General features: G+C 37.7%; 1 long non-coding RNA gene across 1 annotated transcript in view; it reads left to right on the top strand.

The window, feature by feature from the left end:
* Window positions 1-7,536, top strand: part of LOC117937845 — a 456,187-nt gene that overhangs the window by 277,535 nt on the left and 171,116 nt on the right. The window contains exon 2 of the long non-coding RNA XR_004655266.1: window positions 5,429-5,440. This is a non-coding gene — a long non-coding RNA (uncharacterized LOC117937845). The remainder of the gene's footprint in view (window positions 1-5,428; window positions 5,441-7,536) is intronic.

Raw genomic sequence — 7,536 nt, 5'->3', positions numbered from 1 at the left:
ACAGACTAGCTACAGATAGAACAGCTGTGTGTAAACGATGGAGATACTAAAAGCTAATTTCCGGATTCATAAACATTGTTCATACTGCTCAGAGAAATATATTAAACACACAAATTTCTGTTACTTTGCTTCTACACTAAACATTGCCTCACACTAATCTCGTACAATATACAGAATAACAATAGCACAGATACTTTACTAACATTAGCTTGCATGTGTATGGGAACTTGATAGCTAGTGTTAGCAATGAAATGGAACCAAAATAACGGAAAAGTATTATTACACTTGGTCCGGCCACCGTAGGAGTTAGAACGCGCTCGGAATGGGGGACGCGCACGGAATGGGGGGGGCGTAGAAAGGGAAATTTAGTTGGTTGTCATATACAATTTCACCCCTAGATGGGAGAAATTCTTACACAATGTAGCGTAAAGCCTGAATCACTATAAAGGCAAACATCTTCAATCTCCTGCTCCTTCATCTTCTGCCTAATACGCACAAGTATCCTTTCATAAATAAGCATAGGCATGGGTCATTGATAACAGGAGAAAGTCATTACTTACACATGCTGAATAATTGAGCTGCTGGTTGCCTTGTGCACTCACTGTAAACATGCTCATGAGCTCAGTTTTGTCTGGCCGTGCGTGGACCCACGTCACATCGGTCTCTGGAGAGCCCTGGCTCCTCCTGCTGCTGCAGAGCGGCGGCACAACCTTCATCGCCGCTTTGGCTCGGGCGCATCACAGCCTTGACAAACACATTTAATTGGATTAGTGTGCTGGATGCTGTGTTCTTACAATGTCCTCGCAGAGACAGGAGTCGCACACCCTTGATCCAAAAAGAGGCCGACAAAGTCTGTTAACATGGCCGAACAAATTAACTACACGAACGGCTGACCTTTGCCATTTTCCACAGTCACGTCTAAAACCTGACAAACATTTTTCATTGTTTTCTTTCTTTTAAATGTGAGGTTCTTCAAGGTCATGTTATTGTTGAAGATAAAAAGAGCCTTTGAGGATATTTAATTGCCATTCATGAGAGAAAATGCTGTGTAGACAAAAGGCCTAGTTTTCTTTCTTCTTTTTTTTGTCCTCATGACACAGAACGCATTTAAAATCATTCCTGGATCAAGGTTGCTGGAAACCGAGCTGTGTTAATGTTCTTTTCCTGTTTGTTAATGTGATCTCAATGCATCAGATCAATGGGCGGTATGGCATTGCATCAATATATGATGCAAACAAAAGGTTTTGCATTTACTCACTCATTGAATTCATGCCCTGCGATTCAGAGCGCAGCTTTTAAACCTGTGATTCACTCCAGAATGTGTTGCAGCTGGTTGAAGGACTCAACTGTCTGTAGGCATCTGAGAACAATGAAAGCATGCTGGCTGAGAGGAGAAATGAATATGCAGCAGTGACTGAGTGAAAGGAAGATTTCATTATGGTCTGCTTCCTTCTCCATCATTATGCCTCATTTGCAGTTATGCATAATAAATAAGCTTAAGTTTGGCCCCAATGAACTAAGCAGCAGTCCGTTTTATAGACTAATGTATGTATGTATGAGAACAGGACCGTAATAGAAAACCACAGCATTTCCAGATTTACAGGGGTCTTGTGTCCTTTAAAAAAAAAAAAAGCAGAACATATGTGGTTAGTAAGACTAGCTTTGGTAATATTCAGCCATGCATATAACTTGGGTTTAATTTGCCCAGATTTTAAAATATCCATCTCCTATTTATGCAATACAATTAAGTTCAAGGGAATTAACGTTTTCTTTTAAATTACATTTAAAGAATTCAACAGCAATATCGGGAAAATAGTGCTAAAAAAATTTCTGATAAACTGAAGGATAAAATGTTCCTTTATGTGTTGAGAAAATCATCCTTCTTCTTCTAACTAAAACTCTTTAAAAAGCTTTCTTGGATCAGTAGTAGGGCTCTTTCTGAGCTCATTTTACTGTCACGTGTATTGAGATAAGTGGTTTTCCGAGAACAGCTTCGCTACAGCGGTGATGATCTTGTAGCTTATGATGCAATGCTGCATTGCTGTAGATTAAACTACTCAACAGTATAGCCTAGTTGACATGAGCACAACCTGATGCAGCTGTACAATTAATCCAAAAACATCATGATGGACCATTTAATTTATTTAATGTATTTTATTTAAATGTTGCTGACAACTACATAGTGTTAATTTCTAATTACTTAAGGTTTTGAGCTTATATATATCCAGAACGCATGACTTTTACTTAGTTGTTACATAGTTGTGTATTTTCACAATGTCCTATTGCTATGTTTACATTAAAAAGGGATACTTTGAAACAAGCTCTGTGTCATCTTTGTGTGGGCAATGTGTTTGAAAGAACAAGTAGGGGCAGAACTCTGCTGCTCTGCTCAGCTTTGTATACTGGTGCCACAGAGGGAAGATAGGACCTCAGATACGTTCCCTTCACTCTCACAAAATGTCTGAAGGCGGAAGTATAGTCGGCATATGTGTCTTTAAAGGTCTCAAACCAACAGTGAACACTAGTTCACATGACCTTAAAGATAAAATGATAGAGATCATAACAAGATTTTTTATTGTTTGTCTAAGTGTTTTGGGGAGACTGACAATCTAGTTTGTGATTTTTGTATGAAGATCTAGTGACAAACGCATTGTATACACTGGGACAGTGTTCCTGTTGCATTTTAAAAAAATCATTTTTCAATGCTGTGTGCACCAAAAACAGAGGCACACATTTCATAGACATATTTTGAAACATGGGCCAATTTCACTAGAACTGTTTCCATGGCTAGATACCACGATAGGTAAGTGAGAAAATCAGTTTTCCTGTAATTTGGGTAAGACAACACTTTAACCGCAAGAAAAAAAGTGTGGAGAAACGATACAGACAGCATGTGACAATGGTCCCAGGCTGTATTCAAACAACACACATCACACATAGCATTGTGCCTTACCCAGCTGAGACACACACACAAAAATTTTCCTTCAACAAAATATGTATTTTTCCTCAGGCATACTTTGCATACTTTTTCTCTACGTTATTCATCAAATCCACACTCTACCCCTTATGTTAACGTGTTTGTTTTCTCAGCTGAAGTCAAGGTTCAAGCTGAAATAAAGTGTCAGGAAAGATAATTTAGTGAAAAGGAAAGAATGAGGGCAATGTTTCTATCTAATTCCAGTCAAAACAGTACAGGGAGATGCTGTAAGCTTTGTTATTTGGAACTGACAAGAATGATTATGGGGGCTTTTATGTTACCGTTAACATTAACAACAATAGTCAACAACAGTGAAGGAGTGAGAGTGCATGCATGTTGAAATAATGGCTTTGTTGTTTGTCTACTCTTAACCAACACAATTACTCAACTGGGAACAGTGTTTAGATGTGATGTGATTAGAGTGTCAGGCATTTTTGTCCCAATATTTCAAATTTCACCCACTGCAGCACATCTATGTGTGATTGTATCATCAGTGTTTAACTTGCAAAGTTAATTAAACTGTCAGCATTTTAGAAGTAATCTTGATGCAATTTCCATCTTATAGCATTTTTAAAGACTTAAATATTAAAAGTAAAAACTTTAAAGACATAATTCGTAAAAGTGAGTTTTATTATTATGCAAATCATGGCAAAATAGTGAAGAACGCACGACACCTTTAAGTTAATGTTTTCAAGCTGTGAAGCCTGAAAGCCTTTGGATTTAGCAGATTTCTGAATGATGACTTGTGAATATAAAAGTATAAAATAGAAAGAGTAGTAGTAAGTAATAGTAATATTAGCATCAGTTATTTGCTAATATTGCTTCATTCCAGGTTATTATAAAAGTGTGAAATGTAGAATCACTGAAAATAAAGAGGGGAAGAGAGCAATTTTAAGAATAATGATCAGTGTTTCATTGAGGTACAGAAGTCCATCCGTTACTGTATATCTGTAGCTGCAAGAAAAAAACTTTCCTAAATTAGAAAACAGTGACAATTTTCCAATCATATTTCCTTTCTATGTGCTTTATTTCTAGTTCTACCTCAGAATTAAAGCATTGTTTTTTTGTTGTTGGTTGTGTGTGTGTGTGTGTGTGTGTGTGTGTGTGTGTGTGTGTGTGTGTGTGTGTGTGTGTGTGTGTGTGTGTGTGTGTGTGTGTTTTTCACTCAAAGGATTAAATGCTCTACTATGGGTTTATTCATTTTGCCACTCCTGGATATTGTGAAATCCTCTCAAATCCCATTGAATGAACACAAAAATGCAATTTGGTCGGCATTAAAAACCCGGTTGCTTTAGACGAGAGATGCAAGTTGCAACAAACAGTGTAAAGCCTTAAACATGACAGTGAATAAAGACATTGGTTGCAAAAAGGCTAATGTGTTTTTTACACATTACAAACTCAGATTGAAGTGTTTTCATTTCTTTATAACAAATACAGAAACAACCTTTTGAAAAGCCACATTGACTCCAGGTGTAGACAATTTCATAACACAACAGCAATGCATGGATGCAGCGGCAACGTCTATTTCTGAGCGTTATCGCTTGCCTCTTATTCACCTCCTCTATACCTTCCTGTCACCATGGCAGCAGCAATAGGAAGCAGTTTGATAACTCTGTTTCTTTATCAGAAATGAAGCCTGGCTGACATTTGGACTAAGATGGCTGATATAACGCTGGAGCTGACATTCATTTCACCTCTTTCAACCCACATCTTCATCTCTTTCTGCATGTATTTCCGTTGAGCAATAATCATAGCGAGGGAAGATGTGTTGTGATAAAGCTTTAGAATGTATTGCTGTTAGCAGCATGGTATTGTGTAAAAGCAAGATTGTTTATCCAAAATAAGTTATTTTCAATTGCTGTACTGTATCTTGATCCCATCATAAACCACGATAAAGGTATTAAAAAATGGAATTAAATTAAAACTGTTAAAAGACAACAATTTTCACTACTGTCATAAAGTAAAAAGTCTAAATATGTAGCTCTTTTCTCATATATTGGTTGGAGATAATTTTAAATCCTTTTGGTTTCTTCAGTTAATAAATCCTGTGAGGCCCTACAAATAGACCTTTTCACACTTTGACCTAGCAGAAAAATCCCAGGTGTAACCAATCACCTCTAATTACCTTAGCGATGGCTCGGCCAAGATCTAGTTCATTTTTTGTGGTTGTGTAGTCCTTCGGGTCCCCGGTGACTTTGCATATTATGTAATGTCATTTCACATGAACTGGCGGGGGGGCCTCGTCCTTCGGGGTCCCGAGAGCCAGCCTGCACTCGAACGTGTCAATAAACCAAACAAGTCTCCGTGACGTGAAGGACAACACAAGGACTAAAAAGAAAGGCACTCAATAACATCATACTATGACATATTTGTAACAAAGGTCAAAGAGATGATGGCATCTAAACTCTGTTGCCTTAGGTTTTTTTTAAATCTGATATGCCCAGGACCAAGGTGGATGATTAGGTTGTAATAAAAAAATGATTGAAAAAATGTGTCTATCTATCTATCTATCTATCTATCTATCTATCTATCTATCTATCTATCTATCTGTCTGTCTGTCTGTGTGTCTGTCTATCTATCTATCTATCTATCTATCTATCTATCTATCTATCTATCTATCTATCTCTCTATCTATCTATCCATTTATCTATGTATCTATCTATATTAAAACATTGGAGTATTTAGCTTGATATAACTTTAAGTGAACATAGATAGAGTTTGATGCCTGAGGAGGGCCACACAAATTAATGTTCAATTAAATTAGTCATGTTGAACGTAATAATATCTCACGTTAAGCAAATGATCATCCAACACTAGACACTGACACAATGTGCCATATCTATGAGCTTGTGGGCATTTTGTCTTCTTAGTCATCACAGCTGTGATGGATCGGGTCAAATTTAAAAGCTCAGAGTCTAATAATAGCCCACATAAAACTCTGTGTGTGTGTGTGTGTGTGTGTGTGTGTGTGTGTGTGTGTGTGTGTGTGTGTGTGTGTGTGTGTGGTAATACGGAATACATACACTTTTCTGTTGCTTTACTATTACTATTTACTATTGTCCCTTACACACAGTCAATGCTTCATGGGGTCACATTGAAAACAATAAACTAATTGAAGTAATAAAGCTTATTTTTGTAGCACTTTTCAAAACACACACGATTAAAAGAGGAGAAGAAAACCACTGATAAGGCATGCCAGTGGAGGGAAGAATGTGGGGGGTTGTGTCTGGAGGCTGTGGGTCCGGCCCTCCTAGCAGGTATGGTGCTTCTGGTAATTGAGGCTCATTATTGATGATTTGGTGAACCTGCTGGTTGGCCTATTTAAACGTCTCTATGCTGCTTTCTCTGTTTGCTTCCCAGAAGGCACAACCTCTCTGTAGAGCTCGCAGTCACATTTACTGTTGCCTGTATACAGTGGCTGAACTGTGTCCCAGTTGTTAAACTAGTTTGTGTCCATTCACATTGGAAAGATTACAAAAATGCAAAATTTAAGTTTATGTCACAAGGCATGCAGAATGTCCTTGATAGGTGTTGTTGGTGGACAATGTTTCTCCCACAATATTATGCACTAAGGAAATGAACAACCTATTTACAGCTTTTAAAGAATGGAAATTAAACCGAATGCACATTTTGGTGAGACAACATGAGTAAGGTCATGGAAATAAAAATAAATAAATAAACTATAACTGCAAATGGCAAAGTGAATGAGTCTTCTTAAAAAATGAGTGGTTGATAAGTGACTCCTCTGGCTTAGCTTTGTTACAAACAGGACAATACATTCAGTTTATGAAAAGATGTAGACCATTTGTACCATTGACTCCTGTCTCACAACTCTTGCTCTTTAGTGAAGCAGTTTATACCTGGACAGAGGAGGTCAAATAACACTGAACACTGCAACAAAACTTAAAGCTATGATAGCTCAGCCCAGTGTCATGGCAGTTTGTGAAATGGTCATCGTGAAACACACCATGAAATGTTGGCATTTTACATGTCGGCCTAACCAGGCATTCTCTGTTTTTATTTTTGTCAACCAATGAATCATGTGATCTGCAGTACCAACTGTAGGCCTAGTCACTAGGTTTGAGCTGCCTCACGTACAAGCTTGGTGAATCTCAAAGATCCATATTTAATGTGCCTTACTAGGTGTTTATCATTTCTTGTCTATCAAGATAATTAAGCAATAAAAGTTAAAAATGCAAAGAAAAATGAAAAAGATATGGTCTTCTTTGTCTGTGACATCAGGAGACAACATAATCTAAATAATAAATATAATGCGCCAGTTGGAGGAAAAAACTTTTTAGACATTTAGACTCACATGGGCTTTGCCTGATGTCTTAGATTTGTATTGTTAGTGAGTGTACTGTTAGTGAGCTCGCCTTACATAGGACAAGCATCAGTGAAAATCCCAGAATAATATGCTACAAAGCACCAGTGACTGTTTAGAGAGCTCAAGGGATCCACATCCCCCCACTGAGCTGTGCCTGGGTGCATACAAATGTCCATAAACATTTTTAGGATGTTAGTACTTTAACGCTACTGCGTAGGTGATCCCAGCTTTG

Source organism: Etheostoma cragini, chromosome 22, assembly GCF_013103735.1.
Source record: "Etheostoma cragini isolate CJK2018 chromosome 22, CSU_Ecrag_1.0, whole genome shotgun sequence".
Lineage (NCBI taxonomy): Eukaryota > Metazoa > Chordata > Actinopteri > Perciformes > Percidae > Etheostoma > Etheostoma cragini.
The sequence above is the reverse complement of the archived record's forward strand: the minus strand, read 5'-3'. Positions and strand labels throughout refer to the sequence as shown.